Here is a 15986-nt window from a genome sequence, read left to right as displayed (position 1 = left end):
CAAAACTGAGATTTATTTAGCAGAGGACTATTTATAAGGGTGTAATAAGGATATAGAGGAACCAAGAGAGCTAGTGCCAGACCAGAGCTGGTAACAACAGAGGGCAGGGGACAGTTACCAGAAACCACGAAAAGAGACTCATATAGAAAAGGTCGCCTTGAGAGGAGCTGTGATCTTCAGAATGCAGAGCAGTGACCTTTGGTCGAGGGACACAGCCAGCCTAAGGCAATCCCATAGGATGGGAGCCAGGGGCATAAATAGCCTAATATTACTCTCCTCCATCTCTTCCACCTTTCACGATGGTTCCTTCTTGACCAAACCCAATCAGAAGACAAGGACAGGAAAGCTGGTTGATAGAATCATATGAGACACTGTCAGGACCCCGCCCACATCACCTTGGCATCTACATTCCCATGTGATTTTTGTCAAAATCACATTTCATCATTTTTATCATATGATTACATAGGAATTGCCAACAAGACCATTCCAGAAGTTCCTACACACACGGTCAGATCCCTGGCAACTCTCACCTCCCTGGCTCCTTCAGCTCTCTCACAGTACCCATCACAAGTGTAGGGATTCCAGAAAGCACACTGTCTGGCACAGCCCATGCACGGTGCCTAACAAGACTCCCTCCTGAGAAAGCTTGGAGTGACTTCCACACCCACAGCCTACAGCTGAAGATTTCCTTACCCCTCCTCACCATGCTTTTTAACCCTCCCCCTGATTATCCGCCAGGGTGGAGTGGACCAAGCAGATACCCATGTTCGCCAGTGATGTTTGAGAGGGGTTCTGGAATTGTAACCAACTGACTGGACTCAAATATGAATGTGAAATAGAGTAGAAGAGAATCAGGCAACTGGTAGTATTTGGACCGGAAGGCAGCTAAATCACCAACATAATAGAGCATCAGAATAAGGTTAGATACTAATTTCTGAGGACATTTTAAAAAATTAGATTTGCTCAAGGTCATCTGTTTCTTGAACCAATTTTTAGTTTTTCAGGAGACCTGCTGAGGCGTTGTGCTTTATCCTCATAACCCTGAGGAAACCTGAGCAGATCTCAGTTCCTTGTAGCCTTAAGCTACCCCATTGTATCTTTCTTTCAGTTAAGTGACAGCCATAAAAGAAAAAGGAAACGTATTGCCTCACACAGTGGAACAGTCTTGAAGTAATCAAGTGAAGTTTGGTCCAGCAGCTCAATTACATCACCAAGAACTTTTCTCATTGAATATCCCTTTGGCCATCTACAGTGTTGGCTTCATTTCCAAGTTTCAGATAGAAGTTTTCCTCTCCTGGTGGCAGCAAGTTCAGCCCTTACAATTTTACAATCCAGTGCTTGGAGGAATAGAGAAGAAACTTCTGGTAGTTTCCACACATGTCTTGAGAGTCACTCTCACTGAACCAACTCGTGCAATATTCCCATCTGTGAACCAATCTCAAGGGCCAGGAGCATTGAAAGAGCTAATTGGTCGATGTTCCACAGCTGAAGTTAGAGGTGGGCTCAGTTTTTATGGAACTTCATGACTTCCCAAAGATACTGGGGGCTATGAAGAATGGGATAGCAGAAAATGAATGCTTGGAAGTAACACAATATCTACATATGTCCACTACCTAGCTTAAATGGCTACCCAAATATATACCTCTTCTATTGGCTTATTGAGCCCTAGCATTCCAACCTTAAAAAGTCCTTTGGTTAAGGCTTGGTCCTCTGCTAATGTGCAAGTATCCCTGTTAACATAATACATTCAGGCATAATCATCAATCATGAGCAGGTTTAGATTTGTGGAAGGGAGAGAGCACTTGAAAGCATGAGAGGCTTCAATACCTAAAAAGGAGAAGAAACTACCAGAAGGAGAAGTGAAGAAGAGACTTAGGATGCTAATGACAAATTATGTCTCATTTTTTAAAAGTGGATACTTTTTTAATGGTCAAAATTATTTCCCAATACCCACAATAAGGTTCCTCGCAGCTGCACTGAGCAGGTTGAGGATGTCCATTTGTCATCTCCAGCCCGAGAATGGCTTTAGGAATTCACAGACCACTCTAGATATTTGAGTCATTTTTTATTAAATTCTGGTGGGCCATTCCAAAGAAGGAAGATGGGTTTGTCCCAGGACTTCTCTCTACTAAACTGAAATAAACAAGATCTGTAATCAGCCATCTTCTTCCTGCCTCCTAAAAAAATACACATACACATACTGTTAAAAGTATTCCATTCTCTCCTGGGTCAAAATCCATACAGAAAAGATGCTTCATGCAATAATCCTGGAGGCCCCCTAATGTGCCAGTTCAGAGTTATGAGCATTTTAATGAGGCATCAATGAGGTATATTTATCCCTAGTTCATGCCTACCCTGCTTCCCATTACTCTTCTCCCACCCTGAAAGGCCTAGGAACAATCTGGATCAAAGCAAGCTAATAGAACTCAAACTTGATAAGCTGATAAGCCAATAGGACACAAGATATAAATGTCAACTTATTCCTTCACTATAAAAATTTAAAAGTTGGTCCTACTGTATAGCACAGGGAACTCTATTCAATATCCTGTGATAAACCATAATGGAAAAGAATATGAAAAAGAGTGTGTGTGTGTGTATATATATATATCTGAATCACTTTGCTGTACAGTAGAAATTAGCACCACATTGTAAATCAACTATACTTCAATAAAATAAATTTTTAAAAATTTAAAAGTTGAGATACCTTGAAAATAGAATAAGTAAAGAGTATGTTTTTAAAAACTAGGCAAACAGTTTGGGCTGTTGGCACATTATTATTATTATTATTATTATTATTATTTTTTTTTTGGTTGCAGGGGGTCTTAGTTGCAGCTTGTGGGCTCCTTACTTGTGGCTCATGGGCTCCTTAGTCGTGGCATGAGAACTCCTAGTCTCGGCCTGCATGTGGGATCTAGTTCCCTGAGCAGGGGTCGAACCCCCGTCTCCCGCACTGGAAGGCAGATTTCCTAACCACTGCAACACCAGCGAAGTCCCTGGCACATTATTTTTGATTTAAAAATTTTAAAGTATAGGCTTCCACTGATTTACAATAAGGACAGACTCCCTTATAGTTTGTTTAAATGTATATGTGTTTCAACAAATTAAATATCCACATGGAAAAAAATGAACTTCAATTCATAGCTCCCACCATATACAAAAATTAACTCAAGATGGATCATAGACCTAATTATAAAATCTAAAATTATAAAATTTCTGGAAGAAAATATAAGCTATTTTTGTGACTACTGTTTAGGCAAAGATTTCTTGAATGTGATACCAAAAGTCCACTCCATGAAAGAACAAAATGAACTTCACCAAAATTAAAAATTTCTGCTCTTCAAAAGACACAGTTAAAGGAATAAACAGACAAGCCACGGACTGGGAGAAAATATTTGCAAACTATATATATATGATAAAGAACTTATATTCAGAATATATAAAGAACTCACAATAACACATTTTTCAAATGGGCAAAAGAAGTGAACACTTTACCAAAGAAGATATATGGATGGCAAGTAAGCTCATGAAAAGATATTCAACATCATTAGTCAATAAGAAAATGCAAATTAAGACCACGGTGAGATACCACTTCACATTTATCAGAATGGCTAAAATTAAAGCCACTGACCATACCAAATGTTACTGAGGATGTGGAAGAATTAGAACATCACAGACTGCTAGTGGGAAAGTAAAATAGTACAAAACATTAGGAAAAGTTTGGCAGTTTCTTATAAAGTCAAACATATACCTACTATATAATATAGTTATTCCATTCTTATTTATTTACCCAAAGGAAATGAAAGGATATGCCATACGAAGACTTTCCCACAAATGATTCATAGCAGCTTTATTTGTAATAGCTAAAAATAGAAACAACACAAAGGTCCATCAACAGGTAATAAACAAATGGTGATATACCAACATAACAGAATACTATTTAGCAATAAAAGGGTATGAACTATTGATACATGAGGCATAAGAACAATTAAAATAATTATGCTGAGCAAAATAAGCCAGGCCAAAAACAGAGCATATAATGTATGAGATAATTTACATAAAATTATAGAAAATGGAAACTAGTATAGTGACAGAAATTGGATCACTGGTTGTCTGGCAGTGGGAAGGGGTAGGGAAGACAGAAGGAGGGTTCACAGAGGGGCACAAAGAAGAAAATTTTGGGGGTTATGCCTTTGTTCTGCATCTTGACTGGTAAAAAGTATACACATGTTAAAACATCAAATTGTACACTTTAAATATGTGCAATTTACTGTATACCAATTGTACCTCAGTAATATATTAAATGAATAAATGAAATTTAAATATACGTTTGTTGAAAATATCCAGCCATATTGTCATTTGACAATATTTGCTGAACCCTCCATGCACTGAGGCTATAAAAAAAGGCATGAGTTGTAACTCCTATACTCTAAAGGCTTTTGAAGTTGTTGGAGAGTTCTAATTTTGGACTTGTGGAATGGAATTGTTTGTGGGACATAATTACATAGATTTAGGATCTAGAAGTCTAGAGCCAAGGACAGAGCTGTGAGCCGAAGATAGAGATACTGGAGTTATCATTTGTACAGAGCAAATGAAATTACTTATATGGAGGAGGTCATCTAGAAATAGAGTAGAGACTCAGGAGTGAAAATACTGAGGACAGAACACTGGGAGTACCAACATTTAAGAGGCAGGAGAAGGAAGATGCCCTAGTGTGAGACCGGACAGAGACCATCCCAGAGCTTGAATGAGCTCAGAGTGATAGCACAGGGAAGTAGAGTGTTTGCACAAGGAGGACAGTGTCAGATCACTCGAGGAGGCCAGGGAAGATAAGGAGTAGACACTGTCAACTGATTTTGGCAATAGAAAGTCTCTAGTGACCTTGCTGGAGAGAGACACTCCGTGTGTCATTGCAGAGAAGAAGCCAGACACCAGTGCTGTAATAGTCTCACCTTTCAGTTTGGTTATTATAAAGGAGGCAGAAAAGAAGCAGTTGGACATTTGAATCGTCCCTTCTCAGGATGTTACAGCACACTGGGGCACTGGAGCACTGAAAAGATGACGTCTGTATGTCTAGACTTCTAGCTTTTATTTCTCTGCTTTTTCTTTTCCCCAGATAAACACAGTCATACTCCTAATTTTGATCAGAATTCATGGCAGTCATCACTTCATTATTCTTTTTCCCCTTCACTCAAACCCCTAGGTCACTTATTTCTTTCTAGCTCCGTCTCTCTACTTCATGCTGTTAGAAACAGTGGTTCATGTCCACCATTGCCACTTCCTCACACTCCCTCTGCTTCTCACATCTTCAGGCATCCAGAAATTTGGTTCTGATATGATGGGGGGTGGGCAGGGAAAGGGTTGTCCTGTCAGATCAGGGGTAGCCTAGAGAGTTTGGTCGCCAAGCTGTGAGAATCTAAATGTGGTTTGATTTTCCAGCCGAGAACTATACTGAAATGTCTGAACTCCTCACAACCAATGCTCTTTACTCTTTAGTACAATGACCTACCTGTTCCCTTGCCCTGAGATGGCCCTTTTCTGCTCACAGCTGCAAGCACTTGATCGCTATCTGTAGACCATCTGTTCTCCTGCTCGTGGCTTACGGGCAAAAGGCGATCCTTGGTGGAAGCCTTTCAGATTTGGATTTAAGTAGCTCTCTTTCAGAGAAGTTGACTTTGAGTAGGGTTGTTAGTTTAGGCTTTTTTTTTTTTTTTTAAATTAATTAATTAATTAATTTATTTATTTATTTTTGGCTGCGTAGGGTCTTCATTGCTGCGCACGGGCTTCTCATTGCGGTGGCTTCTCTTGTTGCAGAGCACAGGCTCTAGGTGCGTGGGGTTCAGTAGTTGTGGCACATGGGCTCAGTAGTTGTGGCACACGGACTTAGTTCCTCCGCGGCATGTGGGATCTTCCCGGACCAGAGATTGAACCCATGTCCCCTGCACTGGCAGGCGGATTCCTAACCACTGAGCCACCAGGGAAGTCCCATTAGTTTAGGTTTTATCTTATGTCCTAGTCTCAGGAACTGTGCTTCCTCCTTCTTCCTCACCTTGTACTAGAATTTTTGGAACAAAATCCCCTCTGCTTCCTATTCCCGAGTACCTGGCTTATTACCTGGCTATATCAGACAAGAATTTCAATCGGTACGGAAACACATCTGGTCTGAGGGGAGCGGATCGTCACCCTACTTATACTGCAGCATCTTCCCCCCTTCTCCTCCTTGTCCAATCAGTCATCATCTCTGGGATATGCCCCTGCATCCAAGCCTTTCATCCCCAGTTTGGTTAACTAGATTGCTACCTTCCAGAACTTCTCCTCTTTGTGGGCTCCTTGGCTCAGAATCATTTCTGGCTATAAGTCTTCAGTCTTAGACTTCATCTTAGAAAATCTGTTTTCTTGACTTTCTCCTTCACCTGCCCTGTCAGGCACTCATTCTCATTAGTAGCATCTGCAGGCTCCATCCTGAGACTACTCATAAACAAGCTTGTTTATCTCCAGGGATTTGATGGAGCAAGCTTATGCTGGCTTGATAGAGCCAACTGTAAAATATAAATATATATTAAGATAAAATAAACACAAATATAAATATATAATGTTGTCAAACTGTTGGTACCTTGAAACTGGCCATGGTACGAGTATTTGTAATATGGAAATTGGCAAATGCTACAATTGGGGCCTTTTCCCCTTCTTAAAGGTGGTTTACTAGCACACCATTGCTTGTTTCTCCCCATAATTGCCCCTGCAGAATTCGCACGCGTATGCACACACGCATGCACGCAGTGGACAGCTCTAGTTCCAGATCTGCCAGATTTCAGTCTACCTTAGCCTCCAGCTGCAGAGAACCCTTTCATACCCACCTACATCCAGGGAATTGACATTTTGTTTCCTACTTTAAAACATTCACTTTTAACATTTAATAATGGAATATATATTTTGAAAATACCTTCGGGACCTTAACTAGACGTATCCAAAACTACTGACCACACTATTTGAGAATGCTAATGTAGTACATCTGTGTCTTCAGAATGCATTTAATCACATGGAGGAGTCATTTGTGGGGGGGAACCTACCTACTATGATGTTTCAGTATAGGGAATTCATATATCAGTATCATAGATGACTCATCACAGAATATTAACGTCTATGAACTTCATAGTGGAAGAAAGAGGACCAGTTAATTATTACAGTTATTTCAGAGAGGCTGGTACAAACTGTGCGGTGATAAAACTGCATGAGCCAACCAAAATATCGAGTTGTTTGCCTTTGACAAGATTCTTGTAAGATCATGCTGTTACTTCGTATTGATCTGGAGTTCTGTTACATATTTCTTCCATCAATAGCAATGAAAAATAAATTATTACTTATCATTGCAGTATTGTAGTAAATAAAACCATTCAAAACACGGGAGGAAAACAATAATAAAAAGGATGTTGAAAGGCTGGGGACCACTAGACTATGAATTTTTAAAGAGCATGCCAATTTTTTATTTTAAAAGAGCTAATATTTAGTTGCTATAAACACAGAGAGGTTGCAAGTTTAGTGGCTAGACACACAGGCTCTGGAGACAGACTGCCTGGATTTGTATTGGAGCTTTGTCACTGACTATATGATTTGGGGCAAGTTACTTAATATCTTTGTGCCTCAAGTTTCTCACCTGTAAAATGGAAATAAAACCACCTACCTCACATGATCGTTGTGAAACCAAAATGAAATAGCACATAAGGTGCTTAGAATGGTGTCTGACATGTAGTAATTAATTAATTAATTAATATTTGCTCCGTGTTCATTATTTATGCTATTTCTGGAGTGCTTACAATGTGCCAGGAGCTGTACTACATGCTTCATATTCAATCTCCTATAACCCTTTGAGGTAAAAATTAAACCCATTTTATGAGTAAGGAAGCCGACTCTCAGCGAAATGATGTAACTTTTCCAAGGTCTCGTGGCCAGTAAGTGAAAGACCTTGGCTTGATGTATTTTAGGAGTTTTCATTTAAATGATAGAAAGATGTAAAACCACAGCTTGTATTGGAATCCAAGCCACCTGGATATTTAGTATTCTATTGGGAAATGCTTCCTTCATAGTCAACCAAACCCTTGCATGCTGTGGCATAAACTATTCTGGTTCTGTCTTCAGCAGAGACAGGAAAGTTCATGGACATCCCTGTGTTTCCACTTGAAGACTGTTACTAAGTTGCCCTTCTGACTTGGTTCTGTGTTCTCTTGGTTTTAAAAACACACAACTCCCATAGGCCTTCCTCATGAACTCTATTTATTAACCATAGAATAATCTCCACAGAAGTATTTCCATTTTCTCTAACTGTAATTTTTAACTTAGACTTTAAATCTAAAGTTCATTATTAATGTAAGTAGGGCGCAGTATCCTTTGGCTGAACTTGCTTCACTCATGAAGTAGCTGCATGTAAGGACTCCCTCATTTTGGACTTCCTTATTCCACCATCCCATCTGTAAGCTTCTATCCACAATGTGCCACAATATACTTAATAAGGATTTTAAAATGTTTCAAGTTTTCATGTCACTTTGTTTCACAGGGCTGAGTCTAGATTCACTTATACTTAGTTGTGCAATCAGGAAGACGAATGGCAGTGTGGACCGGCGCTCTTTACAAGATAGATGTTGTTATTCGTTCAATCACCTTGTCTGGGTCAGGCACTGTGCTAGACACAGGAACAAAAGACACGGTCCCTGCTCACAGCTAGTGCTGAAGTCTCATCAGGAAGATAAATGCCCAATTACCTAATTATTACATTAGAGAAATGCACAGGAATCAACAGGAACCCAGGGAAAAGGGCAGGAAGACAGCATGGAATGCAGAGGTGTGGGGTCTGATAAAAAAATCCTAGGTAACTAGTCAGAGAGCCAGGCTCTGACCCCACTTTTACTATTAACTTCATTATTATGCCATCAGTTGTTGTTGAATTGTCCTTGCTGCCCTGCCCTGAAAAAAAAAAAAAGAAAGAAAGAAGGGAAAAAAGATATGTTGGGGTCCTAAGCCCCAGTAGCTCAGGATGTGATCTCATTTGGAGATAGGGTCTTTAATATGAGGTCAGTAGGGTGAGTCCTAATCCAATATGGTTGGTGTCCTTCTAAAAAGGGGAAATTTGGACATAAAGACAGGTGCATATGGAGGGAAGCCAATGTGAAGAGACACAGGGAGAAGTCAGCCATCTATAAGCCAAAGAGAAAGGCCTGGAACAGATCCTTCCCTCACAGCCCTCGGAGGAATCAACGCTGCTGACACCATGATTTCAGACTTTTAGCCTCTGGAGTGTGAGACAATAAATTCCTGTTGTAAGCCACCCACCTCGTCTGTGCTACTTTGTTATGGAAGTCCTAGCAAACTAATGCACCATTTCCTTGTTAACAGCATACCCCCACGTCTCAGGTTCCATGCCAGGCAAGGCCAGTCCCACATGTGTGAAGATTTGGGCAAAAGTGCTCAGAGTACAACCAACAAGAAAAATGCCTGAATCTGCCTTTGGCTCATTCCTAGGCTGTGACCCAGAGGAATCGCGAGATTTCTTTAAATAGTGGGTTTGGGTTTACAACAAGTTTCCTTTGTCCTCTCTGGTGTGGTATCCAAAAGCGGCACCGGTGGGCTTTTGTTTATAAGGTAAGTAATATACAATAATATGGGGAATTTTAGAGTACAAGCTATATCCAAGAAATAAAATAAAACTTTCTTTTAAGTAACACATCAACAAGGCATTACTTAAAATAAATGGTTAATAGACATACAAGATGTTCCATCACTACTAATTAGACTTGTGACAGAACTACTCTTGGTCAACAGAAAATGCTAATACACATCAGAGAACGAATGAATGAAGGCATCCGGAATTAGTGACAGCCTGTACACCTATAACACACACTGGGGCCATTTGTCTTCCTGCTGGCACAACTAAGGTTGAATGAACCTCAAATTATCTTCCTAGAATACACAGTGACATGTAACCTTTAAAACCAAAAAAAAAAAAAAAAAAAAAAGAACCCCTTCTATTAGGTATATATTCATTTCAGCTTCTGAGAAGAGAAGGTTTTCAACCTAAAAAAAAATCTGAAGAAGTGAAAAGATTACCTAATATTTAGCGCCTGTATAGACTAAGAAAGTTCAGCCAAGGGACATTATTTGTTTTTTGTGTTTCCAACATGTTTTGCCCTCAGGCTGGCAAGGTTATCCTTTCTCTTCTCACCCCAAGTTTTCCTCTTTGCTGGAAAATTTCCAAGCAGAACCCTGGTTCCAGATCATAACCACTCAATCTGCTGCCATTGGAACTCCACGGGAGTGACTCATGCCTTTGGATTTGCCTCAGCAAGTCTTCAACAAGTCTTTGTTCCTCTGCCCATCCATCTCTCAACCTCTCGGCGTTGGCCAGGGTCCACAATGGGCTTTTTTTTCAGTCTCTCTTGACTTCTGTCCTTGTACTTTTCAAAGAAATTGTAATTATAAAAATGATATACAAAGGGAAAAAGAGAAGTATACAAAGTTAAAAATGGAAGAGCCCTACCCCAGCGGTTACCAATGTCAACAGTGTGCATATCCTTTAAGATACATAGATTTCCACCCTCCTTCCCCTCTTTTTAGAGTACGTACTGTACATATTGTTCTGACTTGCTGTTATCACGCAAAAATATATCATGAACATTATTCCATGTCAACACATGCATAGCTCCCTGGTTTTTAAGTTATTTATTATTCCACAGTGTACATACACTCCATTTTTTTAACAATTCCTCTATTCATAAATGTTGAGGTGGAGTCTAACTTTTTTTCCTCCTGCAAATAATACTATAATATTTGTATTATAGTATTTACATGTATATAGACATACATGTAAATATATTTCTGCACACTTAGTATTTCTGTAGGATAGACTACTTGTAGTGGAAATGCATGGTCAGAATATATATGCATTTTTAATATTTACAGATACTGCAAATTGCTTTCCAGAAATGTTTATCAATTCATACTATAGTCAGTTGAGTATGAAAGTTGTTATTTTTTTATACACACTCACAAACACCTTATAGTAAAACACTTCTTTGCCAATCTAACAAGTAAAAACTGCTGTCTTGTTCTTATTTACACTCTGATCATTGATGAGGTTGAATATGTTTCCATATGCTTATTGGCACCTATTCCTTCTTTTGAAAAATTACCTCTTCATATCCTGTGTTCGTTTTCTTATTTTGCTGCTTCTCTTTTTTGTATTGATTTCTAGAAGCTATTTGTTATTTTGCAAATTAACTCTTTCCTATTGTGTATATATGTTGCATATATTTTCTCCCATTAGTTAATATTGTTTATGGTACCCGTCACTGTATAGAAATGTTTGGGTTGTTTATTTGTTTTGTAGTCAAATCTGTTTAATCTTTTCTGTTATAGTTTCTGGGGGTTTTATCATGATATTTCTAACTAGTTTTATTAAGATAACCAATACTGTAAAAGAGTTTCCTACATTTTCTTCTAGTATTTTATAGTTTTCTTTGTTTAGGTTATTAATCCATCCGGAATGTTTTCTAGAATCTGGAATAAGATAGCATATTAGTTATGCTTAACTCATCAGAAAGCTGCTTTTTTCACTCAGATAACATTTCACTGTGTGTGTTCAGCAAGTAAATACCATAGAGTGACTCAGAGATTCAGGCTCCCTCCATCCTGTGTTTCTACCCTCCTCTAGGTAAGGAGTCAGCAAATTACCACCCCCAGGACACGTACACCCACTGCCTGTTTTTGTAAATAAAGTGTTATTGGAACACAACCATGTCCATTTGTTTACAAAGTGCTTATGACTACTTTAAAACAGCAGATAGTTATGACAGAGACCTAATGATCCACAAAACCTAAAATATTCACCATATGGCCCTTTATAGAAAAAGTTTGCTGACTCCTGCTCTGGAGTCTCAGAACCCTTCGTTTCCATATGGCAGACGGAGACTGAGAGATCATGCAGGAGGTTTTCCATGGTTGGGGACTGAAGGTGGAGCACAAAACTTTCATCTGCATTACACTGGGTGCAATTCAGTCTCACGGCCTCACCTCACTACATAGGAGGTTGAGAAATGTGAATGAGTTGTGCACCAGGGAGAAAAGAGAAACAGAGTTGTGGAATTATTAGCCATTCTCTGCCACAGTATGCCCTGCAATTATTTGTTTCTTTTTTCCTCCCTACTTGTTATCAGAATAGGCTAGATTATACTGCAGAAACAAACAACCCCTAAATCTCAGTGGCTTAAAACAACAAGGTTTATTTCTCACTCGTACTCCTGTCCAGGAAGGGAAGGTCAGCAGGGGTGGCATTGCTCATTATCGTCACGCACTGCAGTCCAATGGAGCAGCCACTGCCCGGCACCTTGCTGATTGCAGTGCTACAGGGCAAAATAGAACGTGGTGATACACACACTAGCTGTTAACTTCTGCCCAGAGCTGATTTCATTGGCTGAAGCAAGTCGCAGAGCTACCCTGTACTTCATTCAGTATGCTGGGGACACGCAATCCTACCATATGCTTTCAAGAAAGCAGAGCTGGAATATTTGTGAACAGCTCTAATGAACACCACACTCACACACACAGAACACATTCAACTCCTCCCAAAGGGAGATCCCCCAGATTGTACCCAGTCCCTGCACCTAGCCAAAGTCAAGGACCTCTAGATGAAAGGCCTTCCAGTAGGTCTGGATAGCGGCCTGGAGCCCAGCGGTCAGTGGTCTGGAGCCTAGCAACTAAAAATCACTCTCTGTCTCCATACGTATCCGGATGCCAAAATTCTGATGAAGACAATTGACCATGGCCTAAAACTGGCTTCTGGGATCTGAGCTGCTTCCATGAATGTGAACCCTGCTCTGAATGGCCGTGGCTAGAGAATCAGGACAATCTAGGAGATGGAAAATAGGAAATATGGCATTTTGCTGAAATCTTTCAAGGAAGAGGTCAGCCTCTTTGCGGGATATGCATTGTTCCCCCATGCTTACAATTAAGCACATCAGATAAAGGGCGTAAGTGACAATATGGAGGAAAGCAGTAGACACAGATTAAAAATACCTATATGGAAATATTATAATATACAAACTAACATACTTTTTTCATCTCTCAGAAAATGTCTACTCTTACGATTCTTGTTTGTTTGCTGAAGAAAAGACTTTCACTTTTCCATTTAGCTTAGAAAATAGTAAAATGAGATTCACGGATTATAACCATAGAGAATCATTTTGAAAAAGAGTCACATTAGCATTATACAGATAACCTTCTGATCAAAATTTCAAATAACGTAATTTTTTGAATAAATTCTCAATATCTGGTGCCAGCACCAATACATATTTTTTTCATGTTTTATTTCTTTGGATTTTTATATCTCCATGTAATTATAGGAATGTAATTCATATATTTTAAAAATCCTTTATGCTTAATGCATCAAAATACTGCTTTGTTAGTTATTTGATGTCCAAGAAATTTTTACATGCTTATTGAATAAACCCTCTCTCCGAGAAAGTTTTCACTTTTTTTTCCCTAAGAGTAAATTAATTTGAACAGCAAAAGGTTTAAGTTTTATTTGAAACTCACTGTGTATAAACTTTTAAAAGTCTGATTTCTTTTGCTAGGTCCCTTAATAACCCTTGAAAGTTGTAATTATTTTCTTTAGTTACTTTATAATTGTCTTTTCCTGGACTAGGCCTCCACTCCATTCCCAGTAGAAGATTAGTTTTAGTCTAGTTTGTGGTACAGTGGCTACTACTATACATCCATTCTCCATTTATTTATTTTTCATCAAATTCAATGCTTTAATATTTTCACTCTCAATGTACACACCAGTTATTCTTGTGGTTACTACCTACTTACTGGGAAGTAGCCCTTAAAGGTAAAAGGCCATGTATGGGCTTCTGAAAACCCTTTCTTCCCTCTGGGCATATTCAGGTCTTGAAGGCTTTCTTCTTTCAGTCTTTACTAAACAAATTAGATTTGGAGTCCTAGGAAGTAATGAAGTGGTAGAAGAAAGGAATGAAGAATGAGTTCCATGTTCTTTACAAAGCCCTTCCTAGGAAAACAATAATTTATTACTCATTTTGGAATTCTGATTATGAGGAGAAACTCCCCAAAACTTAAGTGAATTATTTTGCCAGAGGACCTAAACAGTACATCAAATTCCAAGTCAAATTGTTTCAAGTTTGTTACAGATTGTGTAGGTTCAAACCCTCCCTCTAACATTTCTCCTCTCCGTGCCTCAGTTTCTTTATCTGTAAAAAAAGTTCAAAAATACTACCTACCTGATTGGACTGTTTAAAGGATTAAATAAGTTAATACTTATAAAGCACTTACAAATATTTTAAAATAAATTATATGATCCATACACCCATCCAGTGCAACAAGAACCGCCACCACAAGTCACAAAAGAAAATAGGTTCCCTGGCTTTCGGCTCCTTTATCCCTTATTAGGGCTGTGCTTTGTCCACAGGGGCACACTATGTTAGAACATTTGAACTTTACCAGAAAGGTGTTTGTATCTAATTTCAAATTATGAATTCCTGAACATCGGATGATATACCATTCTGCTATACACTCAGGGGCTCCTTAGAGTTTGGAGCGTGAGAGGCGTTAAGTAACTCCGTCCTGCGTATTTGCAAGGGGCTCTGACATCCAAGGAGCCGCTGAGAAACAGTTACTGGTATTGAGAAAAAGGGAGGTTAAGTCACCCTGAAAAAAAACAAAACAAAACTGGAGAGCTGCCTGCATTTCACTCTACTGCCTCTGGAAGAGGTGTGTTATCTAAAGTGCTTCCATCATGAATAATGATTGAGAAACTGCCTTTACTCTCCCGACTACTGTACTCCCAGGCAGAAATCCATGGGCTGGTGCCCACGGTGTCTATCTGGAACTTGGTTATCACACACGTTTAGAGCAACCCGTCCTGCAGCCTGAAAGGCAGCGAAAGGAAGGAGCCGGAATACTCCCGGTTAGCCGCGTTTCTAAGGTCAGACCCAACCAAACCCAGTACTTTTTCCGCGTCTGGTTCTTCAGGTCATTTCGGAATCGGCTACCTTTGTTTACATTTTGAGCTTGGCTCAGCACCAGAAAGCATCCGTGCTTTCTAAAAATAGAAGCATCTTGCATTTGTAGACGGTGCTGGGGGGAGCAAAGTTCATTCTCCTGGGTACGGGAGGACGCCTCCCCTGCAACACGTGCGGGGTGTGGCAAAACCTTTGAATAACAGGGGCCGTTTAAGTGAGGCGGGGGTTCGGGGAAAGGCGAGGAGGTTGGTGTGGGGCAAGCAAAGCGCGGAAGCTGTACGGGGATTCTTCTAGAAAGTGGGGTGGGAAAGGAGCTAGGGAGGGCGTGTGGAGGGAAGGGATCTGTGTCAGAACGTGCGTGTGAGCGGATACAAAACCCGAGAGAGGCGTGAGCAGCGCTGTGTGTGCGAGCGGGAGCGAGGGGCGCCGGCTCGGGGTGTGTGCGCCTGGGTGAGTGACACCGAGGGGCGGGCTGGCCGGCCGGCCGGCGGGCGGGGGCAGCTTACGAGGGGCGGGAGTGTCCCTGCGTGGAGCGGGCCGACCCGGAGTTGTGTCAGTGAAGGAATCTAGCCCGGGGGCCGAACCGGCTGCGCCCTCCGCCGCGAGCGCCGGCTGCGCGGGGCGAGCTCCGGCCGGCGCGCGGCCCAGGCAGCGGCTCCTGCTCCGCCCGCCCTCCGCGCCGCAGGGGCCGCCACCGTCGCCGCGCCTCCACCGGCGACCGCGCCCCCGATCCCTGTTCCCCGGCCCGGGACGGAGCGGCCGGCGCTCGGCACAGAGGTAAGCCCGGGATCCCCGGCCGCCGCCGCCGCCGCCTGGGACACCCTCCCCGCCAGCCCGCCGGGCCCGGGCCGGGACGCGGGGCTCGGGCGGACGCGGCGGGGCCTGCGCGGCCGGGACGGTGGCTGAGCCCGGGCCGCGCGGTCCGCAGCCTGGGCCGCCCAGCCCGAGCCGCCTCCCGGGGCGCTG

At 41.2% G+C, this 15986-nt stretch overlaps 1 protein-coding gene and 1 long non-coding RNA gene across 5 annotated transcripts in view; one reads left to right on the top strand and one right to left on the bottom strand.

The window, feature by feature from the left end:
- LOC309631258 overlaps positions 1–15986 on the bottom strand; it is a 92837-nt gene that overhangs the window by 55000 nt on the left and 21851 nt on the right. The window lies entirely within an intron of this gene.
- Positions 15242–15986, top strand: part of SPATS2L (spermatogenesis associated serine rich 2 like) — a 166970-nt gene continuing 166225 nt past the window's right edge. For 2 of the 4 annotated variants that reach the window (XM_082397372.1, XM_082397368.1), the window contains exon 1: positions 15705–15797. The gene's annotated coding sequence lies outside the window, so the exon portion shown is untranslated. Of the gene's footprint in view, positions 15471–15533; positions 15798–15986 lie in introns of those variants that run through there. The other 2 variants (XM_082397369.1, XM_082397373.1) reach the window with 2 other exon arrangements.

The sequence above is a fragment of the Balaenoptera borealis genome (genome assembly GCF_965194805.1).
Source record: "Balaenoptera borealis genome assembly, chromosome: 6".
Lineage (NCBI taxonomy): Eukaryota > Metazoa > Chordata > Mammalia > Artiodactyla > Balaenopteridae > Balaenoptera > Balaenoptera borealis.
Note: the sequence above shows the minus strand (reverse complement) of the source record. Positions and strands in the feature narration are given on the sequence as shown.